At 41.3% G+C, this 14,740-nt stretch overlaps 1 protein-coding gene across 9 annotated transcripts in view; it reads right to left on the reverse strand.

Moving 5' to 3' along the window:
- The window catches only part of dmd (dystrophin), a 1,998,855-nt gene that overhangs the window by 1,269,767 nt on the left and 714,348 nt on the right, over positions 1–14,740 (reverse strand). The window lies entirely within an intron of this gene.

Raw genomic sequence — 14,740 nt, forward strand, 5'->3', positions numbered from 1 at the left:
ATCCTTTTCATAAAATAGCAACCAAAGCAGTACATCGTGCTTAGAGCTGAACAATCATGTTTCAGATCTACTTTCCTTTATGATTTCACCCCCTTTTGAAATCAACCTCAGCATTTGGTTGTTTTTATTCAGGGTCATGTTAACTTGTGCACTTGAATCCAAATGCCTTTACTCCTCCACTGTATCTAATGTCTTTAGTTCCAGGATTCATCAATTACAAACCACCACTCCAATTCAATGCAATCCACAAATTAGTAAAACGTATTTGATATTGCAAGTTAATTGCTCATGTAAATGATGAACAACACTAATTCTATCATGATCCCACTTCGCGGCTTCTGCTATCGAAGAATCAGCATTTACTCTTTGGTCTCCTGAATTATAATCGGCTACCTATCTAGCCTTCTACTTGTTCTTGTTTCCACATGCTCTGCCTACATTTACAAGTCTTTTTGGTGGCTGCTTTTCCTCAGCATTTGGAAAATCTAAACAACTTTCAATTAGAGCAAGACCCTCAATAAGTTTTTTTAAAATTTCTATTAGAATTATATGGATGAATTCAAGGGCCTTGTTTGACATTACAACAAGACCACCTACACAATAGAAGAGACTGAAGGAAAGAATTCAGGTTTGGAGCTTTCACTGTCTTCATTTCAAAATGGCCTTTTACACACAATATTTTGGCTGCAAAGACCAGCTGGATGAAATATTCATCACTAGTACAAATCTATAACATAGCAAGTTGGTGATCAGAACAAGGATTGGAAATAGCGTAGGGGATGGGAATAGGACCAAAGAAAATATTAGCCAGAATTAGAAGCTGAACATTAAAGATATAAAAGGAAAGTACTTGAATATAATTTGCCTCCATTAATTGCATCATTATAAATTTCACAACAGATACCACCAATCCAATTTCAAGTGTTCAGAGCCCTTGCCCCAACCCTGTTGGATCAGCGAGAGATATATCCACATTTACAGCACATGACAAAGTACACTGTCACATCTACGCATGTTTCTTCTAATCCTCTCAGTTGTTAATACCTTCAGACCTAAATGGGTGTGTGGTGGTTGGGGGGAGAGAAACAGATTTTATTTTGATAAGAAGTGTTTTGAAAATAATGTAAAGCTGAATGAAATTCAATTATTCATGTCTGGAAATGTTTGTGAGCTTTTAGTTAAACAAAAATCTATTAGAGAAAGGTAATTTCTTGGTACTTCCTGCAAATGCTGAACTCACTTTTTATATTTCGTGAGTTTGTATTTTGAAGTTTAGCATCTTAATGTCAAATCAAGTGCTCCATTTTAAAAAAATTACACAGGTAATTGAGTACTGATGCAAATCACCATGACAGTATTTATTTCACTTATGAGATTACATTGCTAACATTGCAATGGTTCAAAGGAGATAGACACAGGCATTTGGGAACATAGACTCCAGTTTGATGCAAAAATAACTTCCCCACAAAGATAACAAGTTATGGAAAAGACAAAATAATGCAAATTATAAGGTTGAATTTGATTGAAAGTTGATCCACAAGGGCTTCACATTAACTATATTTGTCATGTTAACGATTAACAAAATAATACATCAGTCTATGATTTCTAACTCAGGGTCACACAAGACAGAAACAGGCCATTTGATCTGACTCGCCCATGCTGACTGAGGTGTTAATCTACATTAATCTCTTTCTTCTGCATTTGACCTGCATCCCTCTATTCCTCGCCTATCCATATATCTTTTGAAATTCATTTTAAAACACTTGTATTGTACCTAATCCTATGACCTCCTCAGGTAGCTTGTTCCATTTATCCACCACCATTTACTAGAAAGGCTTGCTCCTCAGTTCTCCTGCAAACATTAACCTTCTCACCTTAAACCCATATACCCTAGTTTTAGACTCCCTACTTTTGGAATTGACTGTGACTATCTACCTTATCTGTACACCCCCCATAATTTTATAAACCTTGATAAAGTCACCCCTGAGCCTCTTGCTCTCCAGTAAGACCACTACCAGCTTATCCAATCGGTTCTTTACAACTGAAGTCTCTATTCCTGGTGAATTTCTTCTCCATTCTTTCCAGCTCTGCTCCATCCTTTCTACAGTGTAGTGACTAGAACTACACATAATATTCCACATATGGCCTGTCTAATGTCTTGTGCAGCTGCAAGGTCTCAACTGAGAAAGGTGTGGTCAAGAAAAATTCTATCCTTTTTCTGGGAGATGTGGAGAGGCACAGGAAATGACATTGAGTGTGTGAGAGTCAGTCAGAGTTCAGGGAATCTGCAGTTTAAAATAATCAAAGAGAAAATATACAAGGGAAGCACTGGTGTGGAAGATGGATTCATCAAAATAGATGCATTGGAGAAAGAGAACCTGGAAGAACAAAAGGGAGCTCCTACAAAAAAAAAACAGGGCGCAGCAGGTATTGTTATTAGCTCTGGGAATCCCTGGTTTAGTCTGAAATTGGCCCTATGCCCTCTCAATGGTCTGCCAGAGGTCATACCTGGACTTCTTATATGATCCTAAATTACCTGCCCTAAATGCCACAGATATAGCCCTCAGCAGGTTATGAGTGTCCTGGTTCAACCAGGGTTTCGGGTTGGGGAAGACTCAAAATGTTTTTGTGGATGCCTATTCAAGCACACATCCCTAGTAAGACAGTGATCACTGTGGTATATTCATCAAGGTCATCTGACAAATTCTTGAACATGTCCAGTCCTGAATTTCCTTATCCAATCTGCCATCCAGCTCTTCTTAGTTCCCTTTGCAGATACTATGCTCTTTAGTCTCTGACTGTGTGCAGGCAGAAGCAGCACAGCCAGGAGGGTGGATTTACCAAAGTGTGGGTGAGGGTTGGAGTGATAGTTATGCTTGATGGTAGTAAAATAGTTAGTTAAGTGTGTTGAGTCCTCTAATATTGCAGGTGATATGTTGATAGTAGTTGGGGCAGAGACTTCTTCAATCTAGCCTCAATAATACTTCAAAGTACTTTGAATCCATTTTTGCATCGACCGAAACCAATAACAGGAGCAAAGTATAAGGAGCAGTACACTCTTAAAAATACTCCCTCATCTCAAGTGAATTCAGCCAAAATAAGATAGTTAGCCAGATTCCTTCATCTGATTGATAGCCAGTGAACATGCTGAAAAATGCACGTGTCTATACAAGTTAGCTTCCAGGGCTACCACCACCTCACTCTCAAAAATCTGCCTAAATCATCACTCCAGCTCATGTTGAAACTCAGTGCTGAAAAGCTCAATCTGTGTACAAATTCACAGAAATTGGTGCGTTCAACTGCTGGAAGTCCATCTTGCAAAGATGTTCAGTTTCAACAGCAAGTAAAGCACACAATGTGCATGCATAAGTACATGGGTCTGAAGTAGTGTGTCAATGACAGAGTGTTAACGCAAAATAATCCTGAATCTTAATTTCTAAAATAAGATCCCTTCTCACCAAGTGAATACAAAGCAGGGAGAGTTAGAGATAGTGGTACCTTGAATAGAAACCATTATAACGTCTTGCATTGAATACGGTCATCATTCTTGCTTTAAGCAGCACCAATATGAATCAATGATGAATCCATTTAGATATGACGCAGTTTCAGCAGATAACTATCTGCACTGTCTGCTTCTGATATTAAACTGTACAAACTAAAACCTCTTCTGGTTCAATCCCACCACTGCCTGCACAGCAGCATCAGCAGTTCACAGACGCTCAACACTTAGTAAAATTGACCTGTCAGCTTTTCACAGAAAAGAAAAGCCAAGACATTTTCAAAGTCACCTCAGAATATCCCAGCGATCCTTCTGTGAACGTATATAATTACATCTGTCCCATGCAGGTTTACAATTGGCACTGAGCGGCAGCTGGGGATATGAAAAACATTTCTCCATGCTGACCTCGTACATGCCAACTGATAGGTCTTCACACCAATAGATGACACATTCAGAGGTACCTTGGCATTTGCTTCATACATTCAGTGGCAAACTCAAAAGGAATGGCATTCAAGTACTATTAAGCCTTCTGGGAGATATTCTGCAGAGGCTAATCAAGTGCAGTTACACTGTGACTACTAATGAATGCAGAATAATTCATGGGGAGATAAACCACAGAGATTGAAGAAAATTATGGAGTTATGTTAAATGTCCCATCCCAATTAGAAATTGTGCCACAGCTGCTCATGTACAGTTGTAGAGAGTTTAATGTCATGAAGGTTCTCTCTAATTATGCCTGAGACAGCAGGATTGTCATCTGAGGAGCAATCGAGTCAACCATACCTACATTCACAAGAGTTTAGAAAAATGAGCGGTAACATTATTAAATTGTACAAAATTCTAACAGGCCTTGAATGCAGGGATTCAAGAATTCTGGATTGTAGTCCCAGAATACGGAACAAGGGTAAATTTCTTGACAGAAAGGGAACTGAACCTGGGATTTCTCCACCGGAATAGGCCGAGAAGTAAACTTTGAGGTGATAATTACTTGCTACTTGAAATGACACAGAAAGAAAATGTTCAACCAATGCTCGTTCCCAAGACAGCACTCTCACCCAGTGCGTCTCCCTCTCCCTGTTGCTCTGCAACCTATTATTATGGTGTAATAATAACAGAGTTGTTGTGATGGGAGATTTTAATTTCCCAAATATCGATTGGCATCTCCCTAGAGCAAGGGGTTCAGATGGGTTGGAGTTTGTTAGGTGTGTTCAGGAAGGTTTCTTGACACAATATGTAGATCAGCCTACAAGAGGAGAGACTGTACTTGATTTGGTATTGGGAAATGAACCTGATCAGGTGTCAGATCTCTCAGTGCGAGAGCATTTTGGAGATAGTGATCATAATTCTATTTCCTTTAAAATAGCATTGGAGAGAGATAGGAACAGACAAGTTAGAAAAGTGTTTAATTGAAGTAAGGGGAATTATGAGGCTATCAGGCAGGAAATTGGAAGCTTAAATTGGGAATAGATGGTCTCAGGGAAAAGTACGGAAGAAATGTGGCAAATGTTCAGGGGATATTTGTGTGGAGTTCTGTATAGGTATGTTCCAATGAGACAGGGAAGTTATGGTAGGGTACAGGAACCATGGTGTACAAAGGCTTTAATAAATCAAGTCAAGAAAACAAAAGCTTACAAAAGGTTCAGAGAGCTAAGTAATGTTAGAGATTTAGAAGATTATAAGGCTAACAGGAAGGAGCTTAAAAAAGAAATTAGGAGAGCCAGAAGGGGCCATGAGAAGGCCTTGGCGGGCAGGATTAAGGAAAACCCCAAGACATTCTACAAGTATGTGAAGAGCAAGAGGAGAAGACATGAAAGAATAGGACCTATTATTAAGTGTGACAGTGGGAAAGTGTGTATGGAACCGGAGGAAATAGCAGAGATACTTAATAAATACTTCCTTCGGTATTCACTATGGAAAAGGATCTTGGTGATTGTAGTGCTGACTTGCAGCAGACTGAAAAGTTTGAGCATGTAGATATTAAGAAAGAGGATGTGTTGGAGCTTTTGGAAAGCATCAAGTTGGTTAAGTTGCCGGGACCGGATGAGATGTACCCCAGGCTACTGTGGGAGGCGAGGCAGGAGATTGCTGAGCCTCTGGCAAAGATCTTTGAATCATCAATGGGGACGGGAGAGGTTCCGGGGAATTGGAGGGTTGCGGATGTTGTATCTTTATTCAAGGAAGGGAGTAGAAATAGCCCAGGAAATTATAGACCAGTGAGTCTTACTTCAGTGGTTGGTAAGTTGATGGAGAACATCCTGAGAGGCAGGATTTATAAACATTTGGAGAGGTATAATATGATTAGGAATAGTCAGCATGGCTTTGTCAAGAGCAGGTTGTGCCTTACGAGCCTGATTGAATTTTTTGAGGATGTGACTAAACACATTGATGAAGGAAGAGCAGTAGATGTAGCGTATATGGATTTCAGCAAGACATTTGATAAGGTATCCCATGCAAGGCTTATTGATAAAGTAAGGAGGCATGGGATCCAAGGGGACATTGCTTTGTAAATCCAGAACTGGCTTGCCCACAGAAGGCAAAGAGTGTTTGTAGACGGGTCATATCCTTCATGGAGGTCAGTGACCAGTGATCTGTTCTGTTCTGTGTAAAAATCTTCGTGATTTTTATAAATGACCTGGATGAGGAAGTGGAGGGATGGGTTAGTAAATTTGCTGATGACACAAAGGTTGGAGGTGTTGTGGATAGTGTGGAGGGCTGTCAGAGGTTACAGCGGGACACTGATAGGATGCAAAACTGGGCTGAGAAGTGGCAGATGGAGTTCAACCCAGATAAGTGCGAGGTGGTTCATTTTGGTAGGTCAAATATGATGGCAAAATATAGTATTAATGGTAAGACTCTTGGCAGTGTGGAGGATCAGAGGGATCTTGGGGTCAGAGTCCACAGGACGTTCAAAGCAGCTGTGCAGGTTAACTCTGGTTAAGAAGGCATACGGTGTACTGGCTTTCATTAATCGTGAAATTGAACTTAGGAGCCGAAAGGTAATGTTGCAGCTATATAGGACCCTGGTCAGACCCCACTTGCAGTACCGTGCTCAGTTCTGGTTGCCTCACTACAGGAAGGATATAGAAGCCATAGAAAGGGTGCAGAGAAGCCTTACAAGGATGTTGCCTGGATTTGGGAGCATGCCATATGAAAACAGGTTGAGTGAACTTGGCCTTTTCTCCTTGGAGCGACGGAGGATGAGAGATGACCTGATAGAGGCGTATAAGATGATGAGAGGCACTGATCGCGTGGATAGTCAGAGGCTTTTTCCCAGGGCTGAAATGGTTGCCACAAGAGGACACAAGTTTAAGGTGCTGAGGAGTAGGTACAGAGGAGATGTCAGGGGTAAGTTTTTTACTCAGAGAGTGGTGAGAGCGTGGAATAGGCTGCCGGCAACGGTGGTGGAGGCAGATACGACAGGGTGTTTTAAGAGACTTTTGGATAGGTACATGGAGCTTAGAGAAATAGAGGGCTATGTGTAAGCCTAGTAATTTCTAAGGTAGGGACATGTTCGTCACAGCTTTGAGGGCCGAAGGGCTTGTATTATGCTGTAGGTTTTCTATATTTCTATGTTTCTAGATGTCCATCAACCCCTCTTTGATCATTTCACAGCAACTAAACAACTAGTAGGACATCATCGGGATTCAGGAATCAACTAGATAACCCAGCAGTGTACAGGAAAAACATATAAACCCCACACAGTCAGCAGCAGAGGTCAGGCTTGAAATCGCAGTGAGACAACATTAAGTGCTGCACTACTGTGTTGCCAGGACAAGAGGCACCAAGAGTTATGAGGAGTGAGTGAGAATATGGTACTGGATAAAGGATCAGCTGTAATCAATTTGAATGGAGAAGAAGACTCAACGGACCTATTTCAATGAACATTAGTGGTCTTGGGAGAGCAGTGTAAGAAGCCAATCTTTCATCTTGAAACTGCCTCCGTGGGGTCACTGCACAGGATTCTGTATGATGCTCACATACACTGCACATAACTTTCTTGAACATGCTAATGGGCTTCTATCCACAAAAAGTGATCATAATATTTTGATTCAATGATGTTTATTGCCCCCATGTGTTGATCCAAGCAAATTCCAAACGTGACTCTTATACTGCTCAACATTTACTTGTCTGAGTAGCCGAAGGGATAACATAAACCTGGTCTTTGACATACAAGCAAGATCACATTACTTTTATGTACTCTGATGTGCAAAAATCTGATAGCCCAAATGATGGACTTCACATTGAAATGAGATTGACAGCAACTCTAGAAAAATACAAATGACAAAACATGAGTAACACTTTGCATGAATAAAATCCTGTGTGTTTTGAAACATCTCTGACAAGAGCACAAAGCTGAAAGAAAACAACACAAACTTATTCTAAACAGATGGCCACCTATAAAAGTTGAATTTTGAATCAGAGCTCACACTACTTTTATTCTGGATCACTGCACACTCCGACAGCCATCATAGAACATGGATGAGAAAAATCCTTTTAAATTTGGATCATTGAACAAATCGGGTGGCTACCTCGGCTACCTCTGCTTAACTCTAATCCATCAGATTTCTGAATTCAAAAGCCGGAGATTTTCAAAGACCACCATGCAAATGTAGAACAAAGTGAGGTTTTACATGATTATAAAATGGCACTGGGTTCAGCGAAGCCCTCTTGCATTCCTTTTATGTCTTTCTGTAACCATTCTAGTCTCATTCTGCATACACCTTGAACATGATGTGGAATATGATAGTTCATGCCTAAAATATACATTTTACCTCACAATGCTAATCCCACTCCAGGATACTCATAATGAGAAAAATGAGGGAAATTAAATATGTCGTCAAAAAGATATTGTCAAGATTCAAAACGGTGACTTCATCAATCAACTGGGCATTGCTCTGAAGTTTGGTCTTTGAAGGTTCGTCCACAGACATGATGAACAACGAGCAACCAGTATATATGATGGGGGTAATTCAAATGGGCAGAATGTACAATGGGAGATGCATTCAATCGCTGAGTCATTTGGAACTTGGGTGTTCTAATGGAAGACATTTGATAACTGACAATGTGATAGCAAAAGATTTATATCGTCAGCGAAGATTGTGGAAAACAGTACCAGCATCCAAACAGTTCTAAAGAATACAACATAGAGTTCCATTTTGAGGTCAGAAGCCAATTATTTATCTAATTTAGTTATATATTTTCATAGATTAACCTTGTGTTGTTGATAATCTCATTTTCAGTAATTTGCAACCCATTTCGATTAAATTTTTGGTGCTTTAAAGGCAGAGTCAGAAGAGAGTTAAAAAAGGGCAAACTGCCATGATAGGATCCCACTACAATCTCAAGGGGTGATGGTCAAGACAATGGTGGGCAGAATAAGCTTCAAAAGTGTATAACCTCTGTTCTCCATACATTAAGAACTAAATTTAGAAATAGCTTAGGATACACCAAAGACAATTTAAATACTTGTTTCTGCATCAGCAAGGCTTTTGAGTTCTAGTTTTCAAAGAAAATCAGAATTGTTAACGATTTGTGATCGTGACAACCCTAGAATCACTGGTGCTGGAAAATTGAACATGATGGCATTCAATTATTCGAAATAAGTAGCCATGGTAACTCTTCAGCAGTCATGGGCTGACCTTGGCTGTTGTCATTGATTATTGCTCACTTTCTACCTTTGTTTACAATCAAGAAGAGCTACTTGAATGAGAGTAAATTTCAGGCAGAACTGGCTTTAAAAAGTGTTGGCATAAATAATTGCAAAATAAACAAATAAAAGTGCTTCCTATTCCTTACTGGTGACACTTATGTCTCATTTTTTTAACCTTTCTGCTTGATGAAAAGGAAAATTCAACTGATTCAACAAAGCACACCTAATCAGGAGGCAGGTATAACAATGATCCCCTTCATTCTTAATGCCTGCAATCAACATTAAACTCCTCAGACAACATTAGCAAAGAAATTTCAGTCAGACCTTAAAACATTGATAGAAAGTTATGGCAATATGTTTGAAAGCAGCTCCATTGACACAGCAGGGTGCACGGGACAATTCATGTCAGATGACACTGCACCCCAAAATTAGTCCCATATGCTGCTCTAGATAGATAGATAGATACTTTATTGATACCAAAGGAAATTACAGCTCACAGAAGCATTACAAGTCACAAATGTACAAATATTAAAAGAGAAGAAAGAATAAAAAATAAGTTACCACAAACAGTTTAAAAGGAGGGGTCATCACTTCCCCAGCTATAGGTTGACTCATTATACAGCCTAATGGCTGAGGGTAAGAATGACCTCATATAGCGCTCTTTGAAGCAGCACAGCTGTCTTCGTCTATTACTAAAAGTGCTCCTCTGTTCAGCCAAGGTAGGTTGCAGAGAGTGAGAAACATTGTCCAGAATTGCCAGGATTTTCCGTACTGTCCTTTGCCCTACCACAGCCTCCAGTGTGTCCAGTTTGACTCCTGTAATAGATGCCATTGTCCCAGCACACTACCACATAGAAGATTATACTGGCAACAACAGACTGGCAGAACATGTGAAGGAAAGGCCTGCATACCTCAAAGGACTACAGTTTCCACAGGAAGAAGAAACATAGAAAACCTACAGCACAATACAGGCCCTTTGGCCCACAATGTTGTGCCAAACATGTACATACTTTAGCAATTACCTAGGGTTACCCATATCCCTCTTTTTTTCTAAGCTCCATGTACCTATCCAAGAGTCTCTTAAAAGACCCTATTGTATCCGCCTCCACCACCATTGCCGGTAGTCCATATCACGCATTCACCACTCTCTGCGTAACAAAATTACCCCGACATCTCCTTTCTACCAACCTCCAAGCACTTTAAAACTGTGCCCTCTCATGTTAGCCATTTCAGCCCTGGGAAAAAAGCCTCTGACTATCCACACTATCAAGGCCTCTCATCATCTTATTCACCTCTCATCCTCCATTGTTCCAAGGAGGAAAGGCCAAGTTCACTCAACCTATTCTCATAAGGCATACTCCCCAATCTAGGCAACATTCTTGTAAATCTCCTCTGCACCATTTCAACAGTTTCCATGTCCTTCCTGTAGTGAGGTGACCAGAACTGAGCACAGTACTCCAAGTGGGGTCTGACCAGGGTCTGATATAGCAGCAACATTACTTCTTGGCTCCTAAACTCAATCCCACGATTGATGAAGGCCAATGCACCATATGCTTTCTTAACCACAGAGTCAACCCGCACAGCAGCTTTAAGTATCCTATGGACTCGGAACCCAAGATCCCTTTGATCCTCCATACTGCCAAGAGTCTTACCATTAATACTATTTTCTGCCATCATATTTGACCAATCAAAATGAATCACCTCACACTTATCTGGGTTGAACTCCATCAGCCACTTCTCAGCCCAGTTTTGCATCCTATCAATGTCCCACTGTAACCTCTGACAGCCCTCCACACTATCCACAACACCCCCAACCTTTGTGTGATCAGCAAAGTTACTAACCCATCCCTCCACTTCCTCATCCAGGTCATTTAGAAAAATCACAAAGAGAAGGGGTCCCAGGACAGATCCCTAAGGCACACCACTGGTCACCGACCTCCATGCAGAATATGACCCGTCCACAACCACTCTTTGCCTTCTGTTTGCAAGCCGATTCTGGATCGACAAAGCAAGGTTCCCTTGGATCCCATGTCTCCTTACTTTATCAATAAGCCTTGCATGGAGTACCTCATTAAATGCCTTGCTGAAATCCATATACACTACATCTACTGCTCTACCTTCATCAATCTGTTTAGTCACATCCTCAAAAAATTCAATCAGGCTCGTAAGGCACGACCTGCCTTTGACAAAGCCATGCTGACTATTCCTAATCATATTATGCCTCTCCAAATGTTCATAAATCCTGCTTCTCAGGATCTTCTTCATCAACTTACTAACCACTGAAGTAAGGCTCACTGGTTTATAATTTCCTGCACTATCTCTACGCCATTTCTTGAAGAAGGGAACAACATCTGCAACCCTTCAATCCTCCAGAACATCTCCTGTCCCCATTGATGATGCAAAGATCATTGCCAGTGGCTCAGCAATCTTCTCCCTCACCTCCCACAGTAGGGGGCATATCTAGTCTGGTCCCGGTAACTTATCGAACGTGATGCTTTCCAGAAACTCCAGCACATCCTCTTCCTTAATATCTATATGCTCAAGCTTTTCAGTCCACTGTAAGTCATCCCTACAATCGCCAAGGTCCTTTTCCATCGTGAATACTGAAGCTAAGTATTAATTAAATACCTCCACTACCTCTTCCGGTTCCATACACATTTTTTCACTGTCACACTTAATTAGTTCTATTCTCTCATGATTTATCCTCTTGCTGTTCACATACTTGTAGAATGCCTTGGGGTTTTCCTTAATCCTGCTCACCAAGGCCTTCTCATGGCCTCTTCTGGCTCTCCTAATTTCATTCTTAAGCTCCTTCCTGCTAGCCTTATAATTTTCTAGATCTCTATTATTACCTAGTTTTTTGAACCTTTCATAAGCTTTTCTTTTCTTCTTGACTAGATTTTCAACAGTCTTTGCGCACCATGGTTCCTGTACCCGATCATCCTTTCCCTGTCTCATTGGAACATGCCTATGCAGAACGCCACGCAAATATCCCCTGAACATCTGCCACATTTCTGCCGTACATTCCCTAAGAACATCTGCTCCCAATTTATGCTTCCAAGCTTCAGCCTGATAGCTTCGTATTTCCCCTTACTCCAACTAAACGTTTTCCTGACTTGTCTGCTCCTATCTCTCTCCAATGCTATGGTAAAGGGAATAGAATAGTGATCACTATCTTCAAAATGCAAAATGTTCTCCCACTGAGAGACCTGACACCTGACCAGGCTCATTTCCCAATACCAGATCAAGTCCAGCCTCTCGTCTTGTAGGTTTATCTACATATTGTGTTAGGAAACCTTTCTGAACACACCTAACAAACTCTACCCCATCTAAACCCCTTGAGGTGCCGATCAATATTGGGGAAATTAAAATCTCCCATCACGACAACCCTGTTATTATTGTACCGTTCCAGAATCTGTCTCCCTATCTGATCCTCGATGTCCCAGTTACTATTGAGTGGTCTATAAAAAACACCCAGTAGTGTTATTGACCCCCTCCTGTTTCTAACTTCCTCCTACAGAGACTCCATAGACAACCCCTCCATGACTTGCTCCTCCTCTGCAGCCGGACACTATCTCTGATCAGCAGTGCCATGCCCCACCTCTTTTGCCTCCCTCCCTGTCCTTTCTGAAACATCTAAAGCCTGGCACTCTAAGTAGCCATTCCTGCCCCTGAGCCACTCAAGTCTTTGTAATGGCCACAACATCATAGCTCCAAGTACTGATCCACACTCTAAGCTCATCTGCTTTGTTCATGATACTCCTTGTATTAATAGACACATCTCAAACCATCAGTCTCAGCACATCCCTCCTCTATCACTTGCCTATCCTCCCTCCTACACTGCCTACAAGCTTCCTTTATTTGTGAGCCAACCGCCCCTTCCTCCGTCTCTTCAGTTTGGTTCCCGCCACCCAGCAATTCTAGTTTAAACTCTCCCTAATAGCCTCAGCAAACCTCACCGCCAGAATATTGGTCCCCCTCGGATTCAAGTGCAACTCGTCCTTTTCGTACAGGCCGCACCTGCCCTGAAAGAGCTCCCAATGATTCAGAAATCTGAATCGCTGCGTCCAGCTCCAATCCCTCAGTCACACGTTTATCCTCCACCTAACTCTATTCCTATACTCACTGTCACATGGCATAGGCAGTAACCCCGAGATTACTACCCTTGTGGTCCTGCTTCTCAGCTTCTTTCCTAACTCTATGCAGTCTGTTTTCAGGACCTCTTCCCTTTTCCTACCTATGTCGTTGCTACCAATGTGTACCACGACCTCTGGCTGTTCACCTTCCCACTTCAAGATATCATGGACACGATCAGAAACATCCCGGACACTGGCACCTGGGAGGCAAACTACCATCCATATTTCTCTCCTGTGCCCACAGAATCGCAGAGGCAACTGTCACAGATCTGTGTTGGTGCTCCACTCAAGTCTGTCATCCAGGTGCACCCCCAAGTAGCTGTAGCTCCTCACCACATCCACAACCCCACCATCAATATTAACAGAGAGTAGTGCAGGCTTAATCTACCTAAAGTCCATCACCATCTCCTTTGTCTTACTGATGATTCAGCTTGCATCATTTGACAATTTTAATGAGTCAAAATGAGAAGAAACTTGACAGACTAGAGTAAATTTGTGAAAACTGACCAGAATGAATGGATCTGACACCACTAACTCATACTGCTATGTGGATCCAGAAAGTCACAATAAATCAAGCAGTCTATAATAACCTGTTTTCACAGACAGAAGAAAGGTATTTTCGAACTATGTCTCTCCCACTGACTGTAGAGTTGAATGCTGATAAACACTTCAATAGTTCATGACCATCAACATAAGGTCAAAGTAAAGTTTATGCATCGTTGGAATGGCAAACATACAGTACTTGAAGGAGCATCACAAGAACATAGCATCAGATAAGCAATATCCACAAGAAAGACAAATTAAATGTGAATTATACGCAATGTTTACAAGAACGAACTCGATTAGAACAAAATACAAAGTTCCATTTTAGTGAAAAGTGTTCACAGTGATTATAGTGTTGCTATACTGTGATCAGAGTTTTACCAATTGATTGAAGGGAAGTGATTGTTTTTGAACTCAGTGATGAGGCTTCATGCTTCCATACCTCCTGTCCAATGGCAGCTATGTGGCCTGGATGATGGGGCTCTTTGACGATAGATATTGCTTTCTCGAGTCTGTGTCTCCTGTAGATGCTACCAATGGTGGAGAGGGATGTGCTCGTGATATATCAGAAAGAAACCACTACTCTCTACAGCTTCTTACTTTCAGTGCATTCGAATTACCATACCACACCATGATGCAACAGGTCGGGATACATTCAGAAGTACACCTGAAGGCATTTGTTGGGACCTCTGATGACAGGCAAACTTCAACATCCTTAGACATTCAAGACACTAGTGTTCTTTTCTTATGAATGCATGCATATTTTGGGTCCAGGACAGGTCATCCAATACGTTACCGACCAGGAATTTAAAGCTGCGGCTCTTTCCACTGCCAACACCCAATGTAGTCTGGTTCACATTTGCCCTCCTCCCCCTTCCTGAAGTCAACAATCAACTCATTGGTTTTGCTGAT

This window comes from Mobula hypostoma, chromosome 6 (genome assembly GCF_963921235.1).
Source record: "Mobula hypostoma chromosome 6, sMobHyp1.1, whole genome shotgun sequence".
NCBI lineage: Eukaryota > Metazoa > Chordata > Chondrichthyes > Myliobatiformes > Myliobatidae > Mobula > Mobula hypostoma.